Consider the following 27,756-nt stretch of genomic DNA (forward strand, 5'->3'; position numbering starts at 1 on the left):
GAATTTGATATTGATGACCTCATTATCAGATTGGCGGGGATCCAACTCCCGGGACCCTCTCCGACCGGCTGGATGAAGGGGCTGCAGAGCTCCGCGGGCGCTTAGGTCTCTTCCCAGATCAGTGATGTCAGGTTCATCAGTCACATGACTAAGGCCTCATGCACGCGACCGTTGTGTGCTATGCGGTCCTCAAATTGCGGATCCGCCAAACACACGGATGGCATCCGCAATTTGCGGAACGGCGCAGACAGCCATGGATATAACTGCCTATTCTTGTCCGCAAAACGGAAAAGAATAGGACAGGTTATATTTTTTTTGCGGACCACGGAACGAAGCAACGGATGCAGAAGTGAATGGTTCCGCATCCAAGCCGCAAAAACTGCGGCTCGGATGCGGACCAAAACAGTCGTGTGCATTAAGGCCTAAGGCACAGCTCAGTCCTGTTGAAGTAAATGAGCTGCAATACCAAGCACCGCCACTATCCAATGAACGGCGCTGTGCTTGGTGAGCTGCGATGAGGCCGCGCTGTTTCCGCACCAATCTGATATTGATATATGACGGGTGAATCTCTGGCTTCTTTTACAATTTTCTTTGCTTATAAAGATGTGAACAACAAAGCCTTAGAAAATTACTCCTAGTATCTCCTGTTGCTGTCAGTGAACAGAAGCATTTATTTTTCAAGTCCAAACCTATATTGTCCTAATAGGCGAGTACTTGATTCAATTGTATCCAGTCTTGACAATCCTGACTACAGACTGATACATTGTAACAGTCCCAGGACAGGAGAGAGATTTGTCCTGCTGATGTGTTTTGCTGTAGACTGGATGCAATTGTAGCGAATAATCACCGGGGAGAAGTGCATTAGGTCTGAACATGTTTCCAGCCTCCGGACATTTGTCAGGTCGGATTCTGTCACTTTCTGCTGATGTTCTGACTGCTGTGACCTGCGAATCCCACACGTCCTTGTTGGGGGTGAAAATCAGGATCAGCTTCAATCTCCTTCAGGATTGGTATGACTATAGGGTTCTTAGGGCACTTTCACACTAGCGGTTTTCTTTTCTGGCGCTGAGTTCCGTCCTAGGGGCTCAATACCGGAAAATAACTGATCAGTTTTATCCCCGTGTATTCTGAATGGAGAGCGATCCGCTCAGGATGCATCAGGACGTCTTCAGTTCAGTCTTTTTGACTTTTCAGGACGGAGATAATACCGCAGCATGCTACAGTTTTATCTCCGTCCAAAATTCCGGAAAACTTGCCGGAATGCCGATTTACATTGAAATGTATTAGTGCCGGATCTGGCATTAAAAATACCGCAATGCCGAATTCGTCCTTCCGGTCTGCGCATGCGCAGACCTTTAAAAATGTGAAAAAAAGAAAGAAACAGATCAGTTTGTCCGTATGACAAACGGACAGACGGATCCGTTTTTGCAATGCATTTGTGAGACGGATCCGCATCCGGATCCGTCTACAAATGAGATTGCCGGATCACTCTGGCAATCTGCATGCAAATGGACAGCGACAGAACGGCGACAGAACTGCTTGCCGGATCACTCTGCCGCAAGTGTTAAAGTAGCCTTAGGAGGCGCCCCACTGCTAAAGCGGATTTCTTAATTCCGGCTCTTCAGACATATCTTTCACATCTGTGGCACTGTAATCCGCCCACCAGTTCCGGCAGAGAATCCCGGCAATCAGACGGACACAAACCGCAGTGCGCAGCAGCTTCTTTCTGCTCAATTCTCTGCATATTTGCCGGATGGTGGGCGGATCTCCGTCGGACCCCATTATAGTTTATGGGGCCTGTAGGCATTCCAGTTACACCTGGCAGTGCCGGATCCAGAGAGTTTCAGCAGGATGTGAAAGTAGCCAAGAGCTCTGTTCACATCGGGTCTAAGCATTCTGTTGGATATATTCATGGGAAGCATTGCCCACTGTATACCTCTGACAGAAGGCTTACAGTGGCGTATGTGACCCATTGACTCCCATTGTCAAAGGTGTAAACTATGTAATTTACTTTTCCGTGTGGTGTGCCCCTGTATGGAAAAGCGCAGTTGACCACACAATCATATATGATCCCGACAGAGGCCAAAAGAAGATTGTCATGTGAGTGCAGCTTTCTGGATATGCTTCATGTACACAGCGGGAACATTTCCGGAGTGTATGGAAAACATAGGGTTCAAACACAACGTGAACAGAGCCTTAGACTTGTAAGATGCTCAAATTAATCTTGGATCTCATCTAGGAACCTAAACTCTAATGTCAGGTCCCCACAAATAGCTCCAGATATCTCATCTCATATAGTATGTGGACACCACCAAACAGCAGCAAGTATCTCAACTTTACAATGTGAGTACTCCACCATATAGCCACTCATGTCTCAACTACAGAATACAGTGTGAGGACCCGAACAAACAGCTCCTCACATCTCAACTCTACAATGTGGTAACCCCATAAATAGCTCCTCATATCTTAACTCTACAATTTGAGGACCCCACCAGGTAGCTCCTCAGATCTCAGCTCTACAATATGAGGACCCCACCAGATAGCTCCTCATATCTCAACTCTACAATATGAGGACCCCACCAGATAGCTCCTCACATCTCAACTCTAAAATATGAGGACCCCACCAGGTAGTTCCTCATATCTAAACTATACAATGTGAGGACCCCACCAGATAGTCCTCATATGTCACTTCTACAATGTGAGGACCCCACCAAATTGCTCCTCATATCTCAACTCTACAATGTGAGGACCCCACCTGATAGCTCTTCTTATTTCAATACTACAATAGGAGGATCCTATCAGATAAATCCTTATATCTCAACTCTTCAACGTGAAAACCCCACCTGATAGCTCTTCATATCTCAACCCTAAAATATGAGGACCCCCTAGATAGCTCCTCATATCTCCACTCTACAATATATGACCCCACCAGATAGCTCCTCATATCTCAACTCTACAATATGAGGACCCCACCAGATAGCTCTTCATATCTCAACCCTAAAATATGAGGACCCCCCAGATAGCTCTTCATATCTCATCTCTGCAATGTGAGGACCCAACTATATAGCTCCTGTTATCTCAACAAGCCTGTTGGCGAACCTCAGTAATTTATAGGTTAATGAAGCAGTATTGGTAATAATGTGGAGCTAAGCTTCAGACGTTCCATGTAGATAGGTTCCCACATGCTGCGGAGGTGGCAGCGAGCTTGCTGCAGTGACACATACAATGCCACTCGTTGCCGTCATCTGTAATTATTTTAATAATTCCCGCTCTATACATCTCTCTGTATGAGGGAGAGATGTCAGCACGGTGACACACGAGATATTCAGTACGTGCCGTTATATCAAGGCGTCACACAACTTTTTTATATTACTTTTAGAACCTGAAAATAAAATACAGGAAATATTGAGGCAGCTCGGACAAGTTATATAGAAAAAAAGGCACATGGACAACAAGCAAATTACAGCTCCTGCTCACCATTATATACGGCTTTTACTGTAAACAGTTGTATATATATGAAATAATTCCATCATATGTAGTATAAAAGTAATATCACCATAACATATCTAAATAACACCACTATATAGTATATAAACAATGCCACCATACAGTATCTAAATATCACTGTACAGTATCTAAATAATCTCTCTCTCTCCCTCTCTCTATATATATATATATATCTTTCCTGGAAATCCTATGGTAGCACAGTCACAAATGGGTTAAAGCCCCCTAGGAACAACTAGACAGAAACAGGTTAGTGATCAATAATGATCAATTGATTAATGAACTAATCACCTTGGACCCTACAAAGCTGAACAGGAAGAAGGTGTCCAACCAGACCTGACAAAATGGTTTCTCGCCACTCAGACCCCACGTGGCGGACCATGCTTTTACCAGAAGGAAATCCGAGGCCCTGTTTTTTTCAAAGTCAAGGACCCCAAAAAGGCCAGAGAGCAAGTAATGCCGCTAGCTCAGTGGATTAGGGATCTATTGAGAACTGCCACGATTTTCACCAGTCACCTCTTCATATAAGATTGCACTCTACCTGCTCCACTGCCGACTCCTGGACTGAACTGGGGCACATTCCACTGGAAAAAATGTGCATCGCTGCCCCATGGTCAATGTCATAACCTTTAATGAAGAATGACAGGCTGGGTATTCTCACTGCATAGGGCTCTGTTTTCCATAGAATATTTGAATGGGGTCTTCTGTCCCACCAATTTGAACACTCCTTTGTAAGGTCCAATCGTGACTGTGCTGCCGAAGGACGTCCAGGAAAATAAAAATGTATTTACCTGAAATTTTCATTTCCTGTAGTCCGTAGGCAGCACAACTTTCCCTCCCTTTAATAATATTTAATATTGATGTATAAAAACACACGGACACCTTCCTCCTGCTCATCTTTATAGGGTCCATGGTGGTTAGTTAATTGATTGATTACTCATTACTGCTTACGAACCTGTTTCTTTCTGGTACCAAGGGGGCTTTAACTCATCTGTGATTGTGCTGCCTATGAACTACAGGAAATGAACATTAAAGGTACCGGTAAATATATTATTTCTATCTATCTATTATCTATCTATCTATCTATCTCATATCTATCTATCTATCTATCTATCTCATATCTATCTATCTATCTATCTAATATCTATCTATCTATCATAATTTATTCCACTAATATCTATCTAAATTCAAATCAGCTTTATTAGCAGGACTAAATAAATATTAACATTACCAAAACAAGTGGGAAATAATTGGGTAGGGTTGGGGGATGGGGACACATCCGGGGCGGGGGTATCAGGCTCCTCTCAGTCTATGACAGGCTTGTTCTGCTATGACTGCAGTGTTCTCCTTCTCCCCCAGCAGTATGGAGAGTCTCTCTTCCTCCTTCATGGAGGGTAAGTTTGGGCAGAGATCAGACAGTCTCCTGAAATGAGTGCCCGTTACTGCTGAGTATTTGGGGCACCGTAGCAGGAAGTGGGCCTCATCCTGCATCATTCTATCTCATATCTATTATCTATCTATCGCCTTTTAATTATTCCTTCCTTCCTAATAATTCCCACCACCAGTGCTCTCATTTCTGGATTGTTCTACATGGATGCATGGAATTCAGTAATTTATGATAATCCAGAATTAATTATCTTTTCCTATTTGTTGATTGCTCGTCATTTGCATTTCCAGTGAAAAATGAACTTTCACATCATATCGGGGCCGGCAATTATTTTCTTTCACACTTTGTACATTTTCCTTTATGTTAGCTGTCAGCTCCTCTCCTGCTGAGCGGACGCTTTCACACCTAGAGTTCTGAACCTCAGTCAAATGACTATTCGGCTGGAAAATGGCCGTATGTCTTCTCCATCATTGTCCTTTGCATAAGTGTTAATCTTGTTTGTAGCAAACTATATGCAATCCAATGACCGTTCTTGTCACGTGCAAGTGAATGGGATTTCTGCAAAAACGCTCACATCTTGCAGAAAATTTCTATATTGATTTTCAGCAGATTTCTACTGTATGGAATGACATCTTTGCATGGATCTGCGGCAGCCTTGGATTTCCACTGGGTGAATCATCTAGAAAATATATAGTGGATTAAAACCATAGTCGCTTCGCCTTGTTCCTGTTCCATGACTTTGCCCTGACTACTGCTCAGTAGAGTCCTTTTCTGGGACATTAGCCAAGCTCTACCAGTAGTAACCTTCATTTCTAGAGGCACAGGTCTTCTTAGGCAATGCAAGATCACTGGTCAGAGGACAACTCTAGAGATCACATCCTACAATGCCAGCCACAGACAGGAGCAGATAGAAGGAAGATCCCAGGAGGGATGGTGAGGCCATCAGATGAATGGCACTATCTAGCATCCATCAAACACATGATGACTGGCACAGTGGTGACTTCATCTGTCTTCTCATGTTGGTAATTGTAACGGGCCGTTTCAGCACACAAGGGGTTAAGATCCGTTCAGGCGATATGCCCCTTTCCGAGAGACAGGCACAGCTACTGCAGAACACCAACCTCCCGAACTGGATACAAAATAGCACTCCAAACTGGAACCTTGCAACTAGCTGTCAGCAGACGAACAGGAAAAGCGTACAGTCAGCTTACACTCCTGGCAATCAGTCTCTAACAGCATACAGGGAATCCCCCCAATAACGAGACAAGGCTCCGTCTTGAGGGTCTAGCAGTGGTCAGTGAGCTAAAATGGCCGCTATCTATTGTTCTCACCATGTGCTTTATCCAAGCAAGTAAGGCAGAGGATGCAATCCAGGGACAGAGGGCTCCGTCCCAAGTGCCTTAAGACCCAATAACTTAAGGGACCATAATCCCAGGGCAGGAGGCTGGTAAACAGCCCCCTCCAAAACACTGTGGCGAGGTTGGTTTCGCCACAGTAATGGTCGGCTCTTGATCTCTTGTTGCTGCCAGGAGGAAATGGTACTCCAGACCAGGGGCGTAACTACCATAGCGGCAGACCAGGAGACTGCTATGGGGCCCAGGGCAAGAGGGGGCCCAGTCGTAGTTGGGATTATCTCCTCTTCAACTGGAGGTGAGAACTTGGTCAGGACTCTACCATCTAAAGGAACAACTTTTAGCAAATGAGGCAGTAGAAAAAATGGCCCAATAGTCATTGAAAGGGGTTTAGGCAGAAACCCTTCTGTCCTGTGGGGGGAGCCTGGTTTGATCCTTGCTATGGGGCCCTTACCTTTCTATGTACGCCACTGCTCCAGACACGTGACTACATTTGATCAACCTAGAACTTTTTCCAACCCAACTTGGGAATATGACAATGCCCTTTAAGTATCCAGTAATCTTCTTGACAGTCATTAAGCCACCTCTTCATCCTTAGACTCTCTATGAACCAGCATTTTCACGATCTTTCTTGCAGGAACCACAAGAATATTGAAGACCATCTTTCTGTTGACTATGAGAAGATGGAAGTGTTGCATACATCTCAAGACCTTCCAAGATGTGTTGTTCTGTACTACATGGCCCAAGCCAATGATTGAGGTCCATTTGGCCTCTGGAGATGATGAAGATGAATGGGCTCTGCTATGGACCTCCACTTGAAGGCTTTCCATCTCCATCTCACCTGAGCATCTCCAGATCAGCCATGGCTTATGGACTATCTGATCCAGAGTTGCCCCTGTTATCTTCGTGCCATTTTTTATCATGTCTAAAGCTACTTCAGACTCAAGGCTTCTCATGTAGATGATAGGAAACAACAAGACAACAAGAATAATAACGCACTTTATCTAGAAGTGATTTTTAGTCCTGTTGTGAAAGTATGTGGTTACCATAGCGACACCTGTAGTCACCAAATAGCGGCTTTTCTTGCCAAACCATTTACATGTCTCAGAAACAGCATTAACCTGGATTCTTAGAATAAGTCTTTGTTTTCCAGTTCAATTGACTTCACGTCATTGGTTGCTTATGTTGGAACATGCATCGGATTACTGAAAAACGGAGCCCTTGAAGTCTCCAAACCGGTGGCAGTAGCTAAAGTCAGACATTTTTAAGTTATGCTAGGCTGACGCGATGTCTTTGTAGGAGCTAGGGATACAATTCAGGATGTTTCAAGGGAGACTTCATCCCCCACCATCCCACTCACACCTTGTATTGAACAAAAAATGACCTGGATTTAGGAATCCTACCTGCGGACTTGGAGGAGCCAACGATTGGGCGTGTGGAAACTGCTAGGAGTGTCTGGAGTGGAAACAGGTTGAAGCCAAGGGGTCATCACCCAGAGTGTGGTCAGGATACATCCAACCAGAGAAGAAGATCAGTAGATGAATCAGGGTTGGGTTATCAGTCACAAATCCAAGGAGCAAGACAAATGTATAGTCCAGAGGCCAGGTTATGGTCACAGTCAGGATCCGAGATAGGACTGAACACAAGTCAACGGGTACCTTTTTCCATGCCTCCTTAAATATGCCGCCATCATCAGGGCACATCGGTTGTCATGGGAACCCAACACAACTGGTGGCTGGAAGTAGAGAAGCCATGGCCATCATTGCTAGCCCCCCTGCATGGCAAATATGAATTATCAATGGTGTTGAGACTGGTAAACCTAACCAAGCAATGAGGAACATAGATAGCCCTATGGTTAGTATCTCACCAGGCCTCATGACCGGACATATGTAGAGGGGCCCCAAAATGAGCATCTAAAAGCCTCCAAGGGGCCCTCAGTTACCTCACCCCTGACGGTGTTGCTTACTATCTGTCTGCAACTATATTGGGGGGTTAACATGATAAACACAGCCACATGACAGCCCACATGCCCTCCTGGAGCCAGTAATAAACTCAGTGTCTTAAAGGGGTTGTGCCACAAAAAATATCCTACATTTTTTTCAAGCCAGCACCTGAATCTGAATTATTTTGTAATTGCATGTAATTAATAATTTAGTATAACCAGTGAGGTATTCAATAAACCCTAACTGTATAGCGCCACCTGCTGTTCGCTTTTTTCCTTATTTCTTGTCCTCCTCGCTGAGGCAGATGCAGGTGCTCAGTTTAAATAATCGACTGTCACCAGCCATATCGTCTGTTAGAAGCTGTGGCAGTTACAGGGAAAGAGCTGCAGCAGAAAGGACACGTCCCCTGAGAAAGGACATGCCCTCAGAGCTGCCAGCCTGAAATAAGTTTTAAGAAATAAGTCTAAGAAATTAGAGCAATGGATGAGGAGATCTCTGGATCCACGTGAGGTCCAGGGCTGGTTCTAGCTTTGTTAGAGAGAGAGATTGTCATGTGCTATGATGTATGATTTTCTTTTTTTCAATCATAGCACAACCGCTTTAAAGGGGTTCTCCAGGAATTTATAAAATGAAAATACTTAAATATTACTTTATTGTAAATATATTCCCCAATACCTTTAATTATTTATAATGGTTCATTTTGTTTAGGGAGCAATCATTAGGAGAAACAAAATGGCCGCTGTCCTATTAATACACACAAAACCTGCCCTAATCACACAGGAGGACAAGTAACTTCCGAGCACCGAGGTAATGAGCTGCCTCATCCTCCTCTCCTACTTGTCAGGGGTTATGATCCTGAATACAGATTATAAGAACTTTAACTGGGAATGGAGTCCATGAGGAGACATGAAGTACAGAGAGGACGGACAGGACAGACTGTGGTAATGGAGACTGTAAACAAGTGCTGCTGCTCATTATCCACACCTCACCCTCCTCTCTGTACTTCATGCCTCCACATGAACTCCATTTCTACACAGATTCAGCTGAAGATCCTATCCGCTGTATTCAGGATCCTTGTCCTCCAGGGTGATTAGGACAGGTTTTGTGAGCACTAATAGGACGGCTGCCATTTTATTTCCCCTGATGATTGCTCCCTAGACAAAACGAGCCATTATAACTAATGAAAGGTATTTAGGAATATATTTATAATAAAGTAATATTTTAGTTTTCATTTTCCTAATTCCCAGAGAACCCCTTTAAAGGGAGTGTCTGGGTTCAGAGCTGAACTCAGACATACCCATAATTTCACCCAGGCAGCCCCCCCAACTTGAGCATCGGAGCAGTTCATGCTCCGATGCTCTCCTTTGCCCTGCGCTAAATCGCGCTCTTTTGTTTACAATCACACACTGCCGGGCAGAAACTTCCGCCCGGCAGTGTGTTCGGTGACGTCACCGGCACTGATGGGCGGGCTTTAGCGCTGCTCTAGCCGTTTTACTGGCTAAGGCAGCGCTAAAGCCCGCCCATCAGTGCCGGTGACGTCACCGGGCTTCCTGGCAGCCCCATGGATAGCCCGGTACATCACCAGATCTCCAAAAAATGCCTTTGCCCTGCGCGATTTAGTGCAGGGCAAAGGAGAGCATCGGAGCATGAACTGCTCCGATGCCCAAGTCAGGGGGGCTGCCGGGGGGGAAAATGGAGGGATGTCCGGGTTCAGCTCTGAACCTGGACAACCCCTTTAAGGACTTCATTCATTTCAGTGGAAGAAGCATCTAGACAACGTCCAGCCATAACTAATCAGATGTTTACGTCCCCGGCATATTTATGAGGAGTCATTTTAGCTGTGATGAGTTTACACGCCTGGAACGCGGCCAGAATAAACGCCCGGCGTCTGGTGACCGGGGGCAAAGCAGAACGATTGAAGACAAAGGTAATGTCTCTGTTTGGTACGTTCTGCATCAATTGTCAGCGTGATGGACTTAAGGGAGATGTTCTCCGGTGCCCTGTACATTTCTGCGGCTGCCATGGAAACCTGTATAGATTCTGGTCACGGCCTAGTCTGATGTGAATGTGTAGACTGCAGTGTTACAGCCACGGTAAATCTAAAAACAGCCCCGGGATGCTACACTGGCAATGTCTGCCGACCCTTTTATCCTTCGCCCTTAAAGGGGTTGTCAAGGATTAGCAAAACATGACTGCTTTCTTTCAGAAACAGCGCCCCACCTGTCTGTGGGTTGTGTCTGGTACTGCAGCTAAGATCCACTGGAGTGAATGGAGCAGGACTGTAATAACACACATGTAGGGAAGGGGCTGAGCCGTCCAGAAGGGAGCGGTGTTTGTGCAGTGTGAACCTTTCTGGGACAGTCCTGGGTGCAGGACCTAAAAGTCCCAAATTGTGTTATTCATATTATGGACAGGAGGGGCGCTGTATTGCACGAAGGCAGCCATGTTTTCTAATACTATACAACCTTTTCAACTGCCTGACTGCACCATGGACAAGCGTGGTCAGATCCCCAGGTTATAGCACCCAGAGCAGTCTGAAAAAGAAGCCATATAATGTGCATCGCGCACAGGTGTGTAGCTTGTTACAATGTATCAGCATGCTAGTATCTGAGAAAATTAGGGAACTCGTTTTGGGCCTTAATCATGTGGACTGGAAAGGAAGCTGAATTATTTAGGGGGGTCTGGTCTGTGGTCCATTTAACTTGGGGATCTTGGGTTTGATTACCGTAATTTAGAGATCTGGTCTGGAATCTGGTTAAGTTAGGGTGTGTGGCCCGAATTAAGTCAGGATTCTTGTCTGGGGTGTAACGGCAGGGGGTGTGGAACCAATGTGTCAAAGAAAAAACTTGACATAGGGCTAATGTCTCGGATGATGTTGCAGAAAGCTGGAACTTATGAATAAACGTCCAACTGGCTTGATCCCAAACTAAGGAGCATATAGGTGAGCCCTATAAAACCCTAAGAGCTCTCCCTGACTGCTATGCCCATGCAAGGGTCTCAATGATAGACGATTGCATGCCCACGTGCCTAAGACTGTGTGACACCTGAAAACCCTATAATAGTGAGGGGACACGACCACCGGCTCCCTGCACTTAATACGGACGGAGTCAGGGTCACCTAGAATCAAGCCAGCAAGGAAACACAATACATGAAAAGACTTATCTGAGCAAACAGCAGCAGCCTCCAGCAGTGAACACTTCATCCAGGAAGTAGTATGAACCGCAAAGTGAGGCAGTATGGGAGGGAATATAAAGGGAGACGATTAGTCTAAATAGGTGACACCTGGGAGAAGGAAAGGAGATGACAAACTGAAACCAAAACAAAGAACGTCATGCAAGAGGTAGAGAAGGACGTCTGCCAGACCTTCTCACAGAACTGGCGGTGACAGCTAATCCTAATGGTATTATCCTGGCAGTCCCCTGGTTTTCATCCTTTAACCACTATACTGGGATCTGGACTTAGCTGCAGGGTAACCACCAGGCTGCTACCTCCTGGAGTAGTCTCTGTGTGATTGACAACTTACCCAAGGGGGTCAGAGACACCTGTGCAGAGCACCTAGGGGTCAGGCAGACAGGGTATGAGCAGTCCAATAAGCAGTCCCTGGTCAGAGCAGGATCAATACAGAGGTCAGGCACAGGTCAGGTCAGGCAGTAGAGGGTCAATAGCCAGGAATCAGACAGAAGTTGTACAAGGGCAGACACACAAATACAGCACACTTTAGCATGAACTAGCAGGTTAGACAACCTATAGCTCAGGCACCCTCCCTCTGGGGAAGGTGCCTAAAGTACCCCAAGGTTGCCAGCCATTGAATGGTAAAGATTAGGATGCATGCTGTCCCTTTAAGACCCAGAGGGAGTGCATGCGTGTGCACCCTTTGGGTAGAGAAAAGAGGCCAAGCTGGCAGGAGCAGGCCACGGCTTGCTGAAGAAGGCAGCACAGATGACTCCGGTGGTTGGACCTGCAGCAAGAAAGCTGGCTGAGATTGGTGCATCTAGTCCAGTGGAGAGGACGCTGAAGGGTAAATGGAGCAAGATGGCGGAGCTGCGGGGGGCACGGGCTGCCAATATTAAATGGGGTCGGAATTCATTTTGTATTGTCTGGGGTCGGAATTCATTTCGGTGTCTGTATTATTTCACAAATCTGGTCTTGGGTGTAAATGAATTTAGGAGACTAGTCTGGGGTGTGAATTAATTTAGGGATCTGATCTGGAGTCTGCATTTATTTCAGAGATCTGGTCTTGGGTCTTAATTCATTTAGGGGTCTGGTCTGTGGCCTGGATTTGCATTGCTATAGGGGCTAGGTATGGGCTTCAGCAGCGAGGTGGCAAGGATTTCTGGGCAGCAAATTCTGCAGTGCTCAGGAGAAGTCGTCATGGTAATCTGGGCCGCATGAAGAAGAAAAAGCAAGTGAAAGATCCCAATCAGAGAAGTAGTCACCAGCGATTACTTGGATGTAGGTCTACATTCTGGCAGCGATGGCATCTGATCAGGGCTTCGTCTGACGAACGCCTGCGTAGAACTGGTATCTGACCACTATATGGTCACTGTGTGGAGGAATTATTAGTTATATTGGTCAGTGGATAGTAGCAGTAAAATCTGTGATCCCAATGGAGATGCATTCACTAACAGCAAGCAGAGATTTGAAGTGCAATGTATATTAGAAAGCTATGGGTAGCGGCAGAGTACCGGGGGGTAACATGCCGCCCCTGGTAAGGCAAACTTTTCATCAGTACAACTAAAATGGTGCTTTCTTTTTTCAGAGCCGACATAAGGGGCATGTTGACAGTTTTGCAGAGGGATACACAACAACTGAGACCATGAGTCACATCTCTGCGCACAGCCGCCTCCTCCCCGCTGCCATCTGCGCTCGTTCTCTGAAACACCTACACAGAATACTGGCAGATCTGCCGCGGCGATATTCGGATCGGTGACTGTACCCTCCGGGGCGGGGGCGGGGAGGGCACCATCCAAATATGAAGTCTGACTCTGATGTGAGGTGACATGACAAGAAGCTCGGGGGCTTCTGTCCCCAGACGGCTGTTTGTATAACCGTGGCAGATAACAATGCCCGCGCCCCCGGCTTCCCAAGAGATAAACTTCATCAGCGACTCGCTGTCATTGTGCATTTCCCATCCGGCAGGAGACGTTATCTCTGTCCCTGTGATGTGCGGTTTATGCGCTAATTCGCCATTAAATCCGGACTATGGGCTCAGAAAGTAGGGGTATAATGGGAGGAAACAAGGCCTGGCGCAGCGCTGGGGGGCGATTACCTCATGGTGACCCTGTCACGTCCCGCGTACTAATCGGACTGATTACCATGCTTGGGAGACGGCGGAATATCTCGTGGGATTAGACGGTCGGAGAAATTCTTATGACACTAGAGACGTGAAAGAGAATTCCGATTACGAAACACATATTCAGATGCGCTATGAGGGAAATCTGAGCTAATAGACGGGGGGGTGACTGGTCAGGACCTCCATCATGGAGAAGCTATCGGGGCCGCTGGCAGAGCAGCCAACAAGAGGCACCACAACGAAGGAGGTCCTTCTCCTCTCATATGTGCCGTTCGTGATGGAGGCCGGGAGGGGGCATTACCTTCTGTAGTGTAATATCACAGCTCATTATTCCTGTGATGTCACAACAAATATGGTGTTCATTATCCCTGTACTGTGACATCACTATGTGCATTATACCTGTACTGTGACATCACTATGTGCATTATACCTGTACTGTGACATCACTATGTGCATTATCCCTGTACTGTGACATCACTATGTGCATTATCCCTGTACTGTGACATCACTGTGTGTATTATCCCTGTACTGTGACATCACTGTGTGCATTATCCCTGTACTGTGACATCACTGTGTGTATTATCTCTGTACTGTGACATCACTATGTGCATTATCCCTGTACTGTGACATCACTATGTGCATTATCCCTGTACTATGACATCACTGTGTGTATTATCCCTGTACTGTGACATCACTATGTGCATTATCCCTTAACTGTGACATCACTATGTGCATTATCCCTGTACTGTGACATCACTATGTGCATTATCCCTGTACTGTGACATCACTATGTGCATTATCCCTGTACTGTGACATCACTGTGTGTATTATCCCTGTACTGTGACATCACTATGTGCATTATCCGTGTACTGTGACATCACTATGTGCATTATCCCTGTACTGTGACATCACTATGTGCATTATCCCTGTACTGTGACATCACTATGTGCATTATCCCTGTACTGTGACATCACTATGTGCATTATCCCTGTACTGTGACATCACTATGTGCATTATCCCTGTACTGTGACATCACTATGTGCATTATCCCTGTACTGTGACATCACTATAAGCATCTTTCCTATACTATGACATCACTGCATGCCTTATGCCTTTTCTGACATCACTATGTTCATTATCCCTGTACTGTGACATCACTGTGAGCATTATTTGGCACCGTTGTCGCACACCACTTTACCAACTGTCAAATCTAGCGGGGTCGGCCACTGACCGGCCTGTGACCGCAGAGCTGAAAGCAGTGCAGGATCGGTGTGCAGTGGCCTCGCTACAGGGGGGCAATTGCCCCCCCCCCCCAGGTCATTCCTTGCCCGGGTGCCCACGCCGCTGATTCGCTGCTGTGCCTGCACTACTGATTCACAACAACAGACAACATACACATGACAGATGGGGGTGGGGGCGGCATTCGGACCCAGCGGAGGCAGAGCGTGCAGGGCGGGCGCAGGCTGGGAGTGCGGCAGCCGCAGAGTTGACGTCCCCACGTAAAGCTGCATGCCTGCCCGGCCACGCGAACGCTTGCTTCTGCAGCTCTGCTACTGCTAGTGAGCCTGTCTGTGCCCAGGCCCCAGCTTCGGACAGGAGAGGAGGACTGTGTGTGGCAGCACTGGCACTGCTGCGCCTGCACCAGAGGGCGAGGCACTCTCCCAAGAACTCTGCCTGGCCCTGCCATGGCCGGCCCCGAGGCAAGCTGAGAAAAGTAAGATAAAATAAAAAGTTAAAAAAAAAGTATGTACCCCCACTACCTCGCCTCATGGCCTGCCTGCTTGTGCCCAGCCCCCCCCCCCTCAACCCTGATACCCCTTCAACTTAGGGGTATCAGGGTACATTATACAGCGGTCATATAACTGAGGACCCCTGTATAATGTCCCCTGATAGCACTGAGTCCTCCTCAGTTATATTACCCCCTGTATAATGTCCCCTGATAGCACTGAGTCCTCCTCAGTTATATTACCCCCTGTATAATGTCCCCTGATACCCCTCAGTTATATAACTGAGGGTAATCAGGGTACATTATACAGGGGGTAATAATACTTATATTACCACCGTATAATGCCTGATAGGCCTCCTGAGTTATATTACCCTTGTATAATTATACCCCGGATACCCCTTAGTTATATGATCCTGGCGGGGTCATATAACTAAGGGGTATCAGGGTACATTATAATACAGGGGTAATATAACTCAGGAGGCCTATCAGGCATTATACGGTGGTAATATAGCTTACATTACCCCTGTATAATGTCCCATGACAGCCCTCCTCAGTTATAGTACCCCTGTGTAATGTACCCTGATACCCCCTAGTTATATAATATAAGGGTGCAGTAACATGTGGCATAAGTAAGTGTGCAGTGTGTGCGGTAGTAACAGGTGAGAGCACTGCAAATAGGGAGCAGCAGAGGACTAGGGGGTAGGCTGTCTCCTGTTTCTTGCAGGGTATCTGGAGTCCTGGTGGCACACTGCAGGATGGCATAGCCTGCTACAGGTGCCAGTCCGCCACAGCACCAGTGTGTGTAACAGATCTGAGGGCCCCAATGTCCCGTGCGGTCAAACATCAAGGACTATAACCAGGGGCTCACAAGGGCGCAGAACCATCTTTAGAGAAGACCCTCCCAGTACTTCAGACAGTCTACTGGATTATATGGAATGGGATTAACTGGCCATGGGGACTGGGACATGTCCGTCCGTCCCTCGGTCTGGTTGTCATGGGGCAGCACACATTCACCTAGACTATACTGTTTCCATCGTTTTCCATGAAGCGAATATAGATGTAAGTGAGCAGATGGATCCAGACGTGCAGCATCCGCAATCTGGAATATACGGAGCGGAAGGGCCACGGAAGCTTTTCGGTCTGTGCCTCGGCATCGCATAAAAAATTGAACATGCTGTATTTTTTTGAGGTGTGGACAGATCACGGACCCTTCCAAGTTGAATGGATCTGCATTAGTCAGCGCAGGCAGCACCGATGGTGCCCGTGCGTTGGGGACCGCAATCAATGCACGGCGCGGGCGGTACACATCTGTGTGCGGAGCCCTTAGGAAGTGCAGCTTCAGGATGGAGCTCTTCACTACCCCGGTGCTGAAGACTGCTGTGCGCCGTAATGGCGCCGCCTGATCTACACATCTACTACTACAGTGCTGTCGGCTGTTATGCTTCACAGGGGTGCACCTAGCCCTTCTGCTGCCTTAGGCAAAAACTGAAACAGCGCCCCCCCATCCCAATTTCTTAACCTAACCCCTTCCCTTCAGCCCCTGGCCCTTCGGCTGCTCCCCTCTTGCCCCTACCCGGTGCTGCCTCACCTCGCCTCGTTGGTGGTGCCCCCTGTGTCTTCTCCTCCTAATTCACCTGGGTAGAGTGCGAGGGTGCGAGTATCGTAGTCACATGACTGCCGGTAGACAACGCCTTGTTTCCGGTTACACTAGGAAGAGCAGCTCTGGAGCACAAACTTCTGCACTAAGAAGTGAAATATTCTGCAAAATGGCATGGAAATGTTACCATTTTGCGGTTGTGCCCTTGAAGAGAGAATATTTTCCCCAAAAAATGGATCATATTAAAAAAGTTATTTCGACCCGCCGCGCGCCAATTAGAAGATGGCGGCCCATCTGGCACCGGTGTCCTTGAGTTTTTTGCTACGCTACTAAATTTAGATCTCTTCACATTTATGTTCATCAAAGACCAACTGTGTATAAAAGAGGCTGACATCTAAATATAACAAAATCTAAGCGGTCCTTCATTTGCATATATTTGCATATCGCGCGTCCTTTAATTGGGAAGGAACAGCAGCTTTACCGAACTGATCTTTACCGAGGAGCAGATGTTCTTGTAAATTTGGTGGCTGATACTTCCATGGAAAGATGTTCTGCTGTCGGAATCTCAGGTAGGGCTGATCCTACTGAATAATATGATACCTTAAAGAGCACCTCTCAGCAGGATCAATACTATTAAACGGTTAGGGTTGCTTCTGCTGATTAAAATGATACCTGCCTTGTGAAAATCGGATGCAGCGTTCCCGAAGAAAAAAAAACATTAATATTCTTTATACCAATAGGGCCTCAGATTACCAAGGGGTGTGGCCTAGCCATTCCATGCCCCGCCTCAGTTGTCCAGTGCTGGCCACGCCCCTTAGTGCACTGAAGCCCCCATGTGCATGAAGAATAAATGGCTCGGTTCACAAGACAGGTATCATTTTGATCAGCAGGATGAACCCTAACATTCAGCATGCCTGGTTGAATAGGGTTGATCCTGCTGAGAGGAGCTTTTAAGGATCATTGGCATAAGCAAAGCCAAAGTTACATGGGAAATTTGAAAATGTACACAACCTACCAGATTGTTCTCCGCTCACATTCTGACTGTGGTGGCTGGCGGCCATCTTGGGGTGATAATTGTATGATTTTTGGGGGCCCCACCCCTAGGACCCTCATCCAAGTCCCACTGGTGCTGGCTTGTTTAGAGAGCGACCAAATGCATTAAGCCGCCATATATAGTATATTCCTTGAAGAATTACAGACATTGATCCTCTGAAGTAACAAACAGCTGCACTGTACTGACAATGTCATCTCTGCTACATTGCAAACTCAGCACAACTTTACCCACAAACTCAGCGCTGCTAAACAAACAGCTGTACTGTACTGACGAGGTCATCTCTGCTACAATGACAAACGCAAATTCTGTTCTGCTGCACCAACAAACTCAGCACTGCTATACTAATGAGCAGCTCTACTAAACCAGCCAGCTCAGCTTTTCTACACCAACATACACAGCTCTGCTACACTAGCCTCTGTACTACACCAACAAACACAGCTCTGCTACACTAGCCTCTGTACTACACCAACAAACACAGCTCTGCTACACTAGCCTCTGTACTACACCAACATACACAGCTCTGCTACACTAGCCTCTGTACTACACCAACAAACTCAGCTCTGCTACACTAGCCTCTGTACTACACCAACAAACTCAGCCCTGCTACACTAGCCTCTGTACTACACCAACAAACACAGCTCTGCTGCACTAGCCTCTGTACTACACCAACAAACACAGCTCTGCTACACTAGCCTCTGTACTACACCAACAAACACAGCTCTGCTGCACTAGCCTCTGTACTACACCAACAAACACAGCTCTGCTACACTAGCCTCTGTACTACACCAACATACACAGCTCTGCTACACTAGCCTCTGTACTACACCAACAAACTCAGCTCTGCTACACTAGCCTCTGTACTACACCAACAAACTCAGCTTTGCTACACTAGCCTCTGTACTACACCAACAAACACAGCTCTGCTACACTAGCCTCTGTACTACACCAACAAACTCAGCTTTGCTACACTAGCCTCTGTACTACACCAACAAACACAGCTCTGCTACACTAGCCTCTGTACTACACCAACAAACACAGCTCTGCTACACTAGCCTCTGTACTACACCAACAAACACAGCTCTGCTACACTAGCCTCTGTACTACACCAACAAACTCAGCTCTGCTACACTAGCCTCTATACAACATCAACAAACACAGCTCTGCTACACTAGCCTCTGTACTACACCAACAAACTCAGCTCTGCTACACTAGCCTCTGTACTACACCAACAAACTCAGCTCTGCTACACTAGCCTCTGTACTACACCAACAAACACAGCTCTGCTACACTAGCCTCTGTACTACACCAACAAACACAGCTCTGCTACACTAGCCTCTGTACTACACCAACAAACTCAGCTCTGCTACACTAGCCTCTGTACTACACCAACAAACACAGCTCTGCTACACTAGCCTCTGTACTACACCAACAAACACAGCTCTGCTACACTAGCCTCTGTACTACACCAACAAACACAGCTCTGCTACACTAGCCTCTGTACTACACCAACAAACTCAGCTCTGCTACACTAGCCTCTGTACTACACCAACAAACACAGCTCTGCTACACTAGCCTCTGTACTACACCAACAAACACAGCTCTGCTACACTAGCCTCTGTACTACACCAACAAACTCAGCTCTGCTACACTAGCCTCTGTACTACACCAACAAACTCAGCTCTGCTACACTAGCCTCTGTACTACACCAACAAACACAGCTCTGCTACACTAGCCTCTGTACTACACCAACAAACTCAGCTCTGCTACACCAACAGTTCTAATTGATGATATTTTTATATTATGGCTACAACCGCTTGTAAGTCAATGGCGGAGATTGATTATGGCTGGAATTTCATGCACCTGCCTCAGACCGATGTGCGTTGGAGTAAGATGCGCCAAAATTACTGAGGCCCCCGGCAATGACGAATACATTACTACTGTGGGAGTAGGACTAGGCTTTCATTCTCTAAAAAGTCAGAGCATGCTGGGAGTTGTAGTTCTGCAGCAGCTTGGGAGTCACTAATCAACAGGAATGCATGTATTTTTTTATTGCCATGGTTACCGGTCTCCCGGGACACGTCCCATTGTAGGTCCGACTGCCCGTTGTACAATTCAATAAGCGCACGTCCGCCAGAATCTCCCATGCTGCTCCAGACAAGAGGCCAGGGAGCAGTAGACAACGAACGGAATTCCAGAATCCTCATCCCATTCATTGTATCCCATGTAGACAGACAATTCTTACATAATACACCCCCTCCCCCGACGTTCAGGGTCTCACTTCAGGGCGCGTCCTGCACCTCCATAGGGGGGGCATTAATTGTCTAACTGTATGTTTAATGTCGTTATTTATGCAAATGAGATGCGTTAAATCAAGTGCAGTATTAATATTTTACACCCCCCCCCCTCTTCCGCCGCGGCCGTTTGCATTATAACTTCAACAATTAAAACATAGAGGATTTAATTTAGGTTAATTAGAGATCATTTAGTTAGCGCATGTGTAACTGCATTGGGGAACCTACCATAGAGGCAAACCAGGCTGCTGCTATGGGGCCCAAGGTAATGAGGGCCCCAGCACTGAACTTTTTTCCATTCACGCCATTATAAAAAATTCTGTTTACTTGATGCTGCCACTAGGGGGAGCCCACTGCATACATATTTATACAGCTCCCAGTGTGTTGAATGAGACTCACATCAGTCCCTGTTACCATTCACATTTAAAATTACCCAAATCATTGAGCGCCTCCTAGTGGTGGCTGCATTTCCTCTAATTGAGATACAGACAGACAAGGGCCAGGCTACAAACAACTGATTGGCTACATGTTAGGCCTCATGCACACGAACGTATTCTCTTTCCGTGTCCATTCTGGGTTTTTTGCGGACCGTATGCGGAACCATTCAATGGGTCTGCAAAAAAAATGGAAGTTACTCCGTGTGCATTCAGTTTCCGTATGTCCGTATTTCCGTTCCGCAACAAAATAGAACATGTCCTATTATTGTCCACATTACGGACAAGGATCGGACTGTTCTATTAGGGGCCAGCTGTTACATTCCGCAAAATACGGAACACACACGGACGTCATCCGTATTTTTTGTGGATCCGTTTTTTGCGGACCGCAATATACATACGGTCGTGTGCATGAGCCCTTAATTCAGATTGTGCTGTGAGTTCCTGCTGAGAGAGGGGAAAAAAGAGCTGCATCATTCACACACTGAAACTATTTCTTCTAATTCAGATGTAGACATACAATGGCTGGGCTACAAACAACTGATTGTCTAGATGTGAGGTCTCTTGCACACGGCTGTTGCCCCACCGTGGCCATATTGCGGCCTGTACACAGCGGGTCCGCAATATACGGGGCACCAGCCGGGTGCATTCCGCATCACGGATGCGGACCCATTCACTTGAATGCGTCCGCAAATCCGGAGATGCGGTGTGGAACGAAAGCATTGAACGGAACCCCACGGAAGCACTACGGAGTGCTTCCGTGGGGTTCCATTCCGTGCTTCCATTACGCCCAAAAATAGAACGGATGGATCGCGGACCCCATTCAAGTGAATGGGTTCGCGATCTACATGCGGCTGCCCCGCGGTCGGTGTCCGTGCATTGCGGACTGCAATTTGCGGTCCGTAGCACTGGCCCGGCCAGCACACCACGGTCGTGTGCAAAAGGCCTTATTCGAAGTTGTGCTGTGAGTTCCTGCTGGGAGAGGAGAAAAGAGCTGCATCAGTCACACTCTGGATACAGAGCTGATAATATATTGAAATGAAATAATAAGGAAATAACACGGAAACACTGTTATGCCCGGGATGTCTGAATAGTATCCACAATCGCTATAACATCTTTCATTGATCATGTTTTTGGGGTGTTGATGTGCTTAACACAGAGAGAGGAATCTTGCACGACCCCGCGGCTGTGACTGCCAATTTGTTAGGCATGCTCATGATGAAAAGTGGAGAAAAAAGACAATGCAGCAGCGCTCTGCAAACCAGATAAAGTACAATGATGCCGTAGTCACAAAAACATTTAAGTGCTAATGCTTCGCTTATTTATAAAGTGAGATGCTTGGCAAAAGCATCTGAGCCCGTCTGCCAAACGTCAAGGCGATCTCTGTAAGACGGGAACCTAACACTAAATACTACCTGTTATGCGCCATAAAGTTCAGGAAGTGTTGGATCCACATGCATGCTCGGTCCACTCTGCCTTTTACCATTTTTGGTGCCATAAAGGCCTCCATTGCTTCCAGGGGATGCAGGTACCAACATGCATGCCGAGCCCACTCCATACGGGGTGCAGACGTTCGTGTGCAGGAGGCCTAAAGCTGTGGCCTGCTCTCACTACATTCATTGGAAGCCGTCTGGCGACAGGAGAGGTATGGAGTGGGCTCGGCATGCATGTTGGTACCTGCATCCCCTGGAAGCAATGGAGGCCTTTATGGCACCAAAAATGGTAAAAGGCAGAGTGGACCGAGCATGCATGTGGATCCAACACTTCCTGAACTTTATGGCGCATAACAGGTAGTATTTAGTGTTAGGTTCCCGTCTTACAGAGATCGCCTTGACGTTTGGCAGACGGGCTCAGATGGTTTTGCCAAGCATCTCACTTTATAAATAAGCGAAGCATTAGCACTTAAATGTTTTTTGTGACTACGGCATCATTGTACTTTATCTGGTTTGCAGAGCGCTGCTGCATTGTCTTTTTTTTGTGCACCTGCGCATTGGGATGTGCTGACTAACCCCCTTTTTTTTGCATGATGAAAAGTGTTCATTATGCTTTCGGTGCTCCTTGCCGTCGAGCGTCATTGATCTTGAGGTGTTCTGGGCAATGATCCAATAGCCTCGTACGTCTCACACGCTGATCGTCGCCTCCTTCCAAAATGAATGTGAGAATTGTAATCTCCTTACAACCCATATTACATGCAGGGAATGGGAGCCTTCACCCATCCGTAATAACCAAGGCTGCGTGAGGCTAGAAAAAGAAGTGTCAGAAGTGGCGCCACCCTTACCCACGGGCTATATCTGGTTTTGTAGCTTCAAGTAAATGGTGATAAACTGCAATACATGGCCATGAATCAGGGTGGCGCTGCGGTCCCCTAAAACAAGCTTCTCTTAGGTAAAGTTCACATCTCCGTTTTTTATTTTCCGTTTTTCTGATACATGAGAAGAACACACAAAAAACACAAAACACAGGATCCTGGGGAAAAAAAACTGATCCTGTGCATAAGGTTCACTCTGTGCCCGTACTGGGTACCGCAAACGACGGGTCTGCAATATACGAGCACTGGCTGTGTGCACTCCGTGCTGCAGATGTGGACCTATTGATTTGAATGGGTCGGCGATGCTCAAGATACGGCAAAAGCTAGGACTGCGAAGCGCTTCCGTGGGCTTTCAGGTCCGTACCTCTGCACCTTCTCTTTTGCCAGATTTTGCAGATCGTGGACCCATTGAAGTCAATGGTCCCGCTTCCGCAGCATGGAGTGCACACGGCCAGTAAAACAAATGGATCCTGTTGCACATTTGGCACCTGGCCGAGCCATTTCCGTCTGAGATCCGTTTTTTTAGACGGAAAAAAATAGTCCTGCATGCAAATGTACAACAGGATCCAGGTTTCTTTTCCTGTAGGAGGAGGAGTGAATGGGTTAACGGAGAGACTCAGCGCCTGGAATTCACATTCTCAGATAAATAATGCCGCCATATATGGCTGTGATTTTACCGGTTTGATAGCGCCATGTGGGCAGACTGTCACGTTTCCCCAGCCGCCTGTGGGTAGTAGCTGCTGCCCACGGTCCAGGCCTGTGGATTATGTTATACTGTCGGTAGGGAGCCCACAGGGGCCCGGATGTGCCTGAAGATAACTATTGTGTAGGCGATGACGCCCGCGCAATTTATAGACAAGTGACAGACAGGGCAGTTATCAGCCCAAGCACCTGATGACTCATTGAAGGCTCTTGTGGAACTACAACTCCCAACATGCATGCTGTGCAGCTTGAATTCTCCTGGATGCAATGAATGGCTGCTCTAACCTGTAGGTTTCCTGCAAGGCTTCTTCTAGCCTGCCTGATGAATATCTGCCACCTACTGGTCGAGTTTGGAAATGCAAGTCAATTTATAAAAGATTTAATAAACATAAAATTCTAAGCAGGCCTCATCAATATTCATGAGAAGGGACCACTCCGAAAGATAAAAACTGATTGATGGGGACACGTCAGACCTCATATATTATAAGAAATACATATTCCTGTCAACCCTTGTCTTGATACCGGGCTGCGGAGGAATATTTTTGAGCCCAGAGAACAATATATTTTACGTTCATTTGGAGATGCAGTATTGGGGGGATCTGCAATCAGGACCAGGAATGTATATTTTGAAGGCCCTTTACAGATATATTGTACAAAAAAAAAATCACAGAAAAAAACAAAGATAAAAACATCCTGCACGGTAAGATAAATAAATATGCGGATGGCCCTGGCCACATTCACGGAAAAAAAATCACAGAAAAAAAGATAATAATGCAGTAAGAAAATAGATGCAAGCATTATATATGGGCCAAGCCCTCACTCCGATGTAATAAAATCTGAGACTCTTAGCTGGGTAGGTTTAGCGTAGGACTCGCCTGACCTGAGACCACCTTGGCGCTGGTAGGCGGGCACAGATGTGTTTTGATCAAAATATATTGGCTAAGAGTCTCCGATTTTATTACATCGGAGTGAGGGCTTGGTCCATATATAATGCTTGCATCTATTTTCTTTCTGCATTATTATCTTTTTTTCTGTGATTTATTCCTTTACAGATATACTGTCTCTTAGTCTCTTTGTCGTTGTATACTGCGTCATTTGAGATTCACAATTCTTTCAGACTACGTTGGTGATCTATGGAAGTGGAAGGGTTAACGCTTGCCTCCTTGGTCTAGGATAGTGAAGAGGTTCGCACCTTAATTTCTGATAGTGTCAAATAATGGAGATATGAATGCCTACCTCTCTGGTGCTCTACGGTAGTTGAGGTTTAATGTTTTCCTCCACAATGGTCTAGGTTATCAAAGGGGTTGATCCCTGATTTCCTGGTGGTCTAGAGGGAATGAAATTCCATCATCCCTGATCGCCTAAATTAGTGAAGAAAAGTTAAGGCCTGCCCCCTGGTGGTCCAGGGTAATTAATGCCATGATCTAGGCTAGTGAACAGTTATTGACTTTTTCTCTGGTAGTGAAAAGGCTATTATCTGTTTCCCTGGTGGTCTAGGGTAGTGAAGAGATTAATGCCATGATTTAGGGTGGTGAAACAGTTCAAAAATCTTTCCCTAGTGGTCTAAGGTAGTGAAAGGGCTATTGTCTGCCTCCCTGGTGGTCTAGGGTAGTGAAGGGATTAATGCCATGAGCTAGGGTGGTGAAACAGTTAAAAAATCTTTCCCTGGTGGTCTAAGGTAGTGAAAGGGCTATTGTCTGCCTCCCTGGTGGTCTAGGGTAGTGAAGGGATTAATGCCATGAGCTAGGGTGGTGAAACAGTTAAAAAATCTTTCCCTGGTGGTCTAAGGCAGTGAAAGGGCTATTGTCTGCCTCCCTGGTGGTCTAGGGTAGTGAAGAGATTAATGCCATGATTTAGGGTGGTGAAACAGTTAAAACATCTGTCCCTGGTGGTCTAAGGTAGTGAAAGGGCTATTGTCTGCCTCCCTGGTGGTCTAGGGTAGTGAAGAGATTAATGCCATGATTTAGGGTGGTGAAACAGTTAAAAAAATCTTTCCCTGGTGGTCTAAGGTAGTGAAAGGGTAGTTGTCTGCATCCCTGGTGGTCTAGGGTAGTGAAGAGATTAATTTTATCATTCCTGGGAGTCTAGGCTAGTAAAGAAGTAATGTCTACCTCCCAGGTGGTCCTGGGTAATGAAGAGATGCCATGATATAGAGTAGTGAAAGCGTTGATGCCTGTGTCCCTGGTGGTCTAGGATAGTAGAGGGGGTTGATGCCCTCTTCCCAGGTGGTCTAGTGTATTACAGGGGTTAATGCCATCACCCCTTGTGGTCTTAGGCAGATCAGTGTCTCTGTGATCATGCAGTGCTCTGGAAGCGGTTAGTTTGGTCTGGCACATTTTAGGATGTGCCCCTGTAATTGTACCCGTAGAGCACTGCTTGGTGAATGCAGTATGCAGAGGGGGTGAAGACTTTCTATACTGTGGTGCTCCAGCTGTGGCAAAACTACAACTCCCATCATAACTTGAAAAACCATGATAAAAAAAATAATACAATTATTCCCAATGATTTCTGAATGCATTAGTAACATAGTGATCGTCAACCTATGACTCTCCAATGACAACTCTCATTATGGTATGGCAGCCTGCAGCTATCAAGGCATAATGAGAGTTGTCGTTTTTTTGCAACAGCTGGCGAGCCACAGGTTGGCGATCTCCGCTCTGTGCAGCTCGATGTGGGGAGATGAGAAGTGTAGTGTGCACAGAACACCTGGGAGGGCAGGATGCCAGGGAGATGCCACCTGCTGTACCCCTGGGCGCCCAGAGCCGGGAATCTCTAGACTGAAGTGTTTCCGGCCTCGCGGTCAGCAGGGACAGAACTACGTACAGAGATCATCACCGATCCTCATGGCGTGCGGGTCCTGGTAGGGATGGACTTAGTAAGAAGACTGATCTGGAGGACGCTATGGCACCTGTGGGGGCACCGTGGCTGCCAGTTATGGCACAACTATGGGTATGGTGGAAACTTACAGGGGGAACTGGCTCAGCATTATAGACATTGATCTATTATGGGAGAACTGTAGCTGCCATTCATGGAGGAAGTACGAAACGAGGGTGAGCAGTTAGAGGATTGGGGCTTTGGCTGGCACTAATATGTCTCTGCCAGTGGTCGTCTCATATGGAAGCTTTGTGGTTGCTCTGTTATGGGGGCACCGTGGCTGGCAGTTATGGGGGCACACTGGCTGGCAGTTATGGGGGCACTGTGGCTGGCAGTTATGGGGGCATTGTGGCTGTCATTTGTAGGGGCACTGTTGTGGCCTTTGGAGTCAGTGTGGATAGCTTTCATATTACAAATATGGCTGGAATTTGTAGGGGCAGCATGGCTTTTAATTATGGGGGCACAGTGGCTGGCATTTATGGGGGCACTGTGGCTGGCAGTTATTGGGGCACAGTGACTGGCAGTTATGGGGGGCACTGTGGCTGGCAGTAATGGGGGGACAGGGGCTGGAAGTAATGGGGGGCACTGTGGCTGGCATTTATGGGGCACACTGGTTGGCAGTTATGGGGGCACAGTGGCTGGCATTTATGGGGGCACTGTGGCTGGCAGTAATGGGGGGACAGGGGCTGGAAGTAATGGGGGGCACTGTGGCTGGCATTTATGGGGCACACTGGTTGGCAGTTATGGGGGCACAGTGGCTGGCATTTATGGGGGCACAGTGGCTGGCAGTAATGGGGGGGACAGGGGCTGGAAGTAATGGGGGCACTGTGGCTGGCATTTATGGGGCACAGTGGCTGGCAGTTATGGGGGCACTGACTGGCAGTTAATGGGGCACTGTGGCTGGCAGTTATGGGGGCACTGTGGCTGGCGGTTAATGGGGCACTGTGGCTGGCAGTTATGGGGGCACTGTGGCTAGCAGTTATGGGGGCACTGTGACTGGCAGTTATGGGGGCACTGTGGCTGGCAGTTATGGGGGCACACTGGCTGGCAGTTATGGGGGCACTGTGGCTGGCAGTTATGAGGGCACTGTGGCTGGCAGTTATGGGGGCACTGTGGCTGGCAGTTATGGGGGCACTGTGGCTGGCAGTTATGAGGGGCACTGTGGCTGGCAGTTATGGGGGCACACTGGCTGGCAGTTATGGGGGCACTGTGGCTGGCAGTTATGGGGGCACTGTGGCTGGCAGTTATGGGGGCACTGTGGCTGGCAGTTATGGGGGGCACTGTGGTTGGC

The sequence above is a fragment of the Bufo gargarizans genome, chromosome 11 (assembly GCF_014858855.1).
Source record: "Bufo gargarizans isolate SCDJY-AF-19 chromosome 11, ASM1485885v1, whole genome shotgun sequence".
In the NCBI taxonomy this organism is placed as follows: domain Eukaryota; kingdom Metazoa; phylum Chordata; class Amphibia; order Anura; family Bufonidae; genus Bufo; species Bufo gargarizans.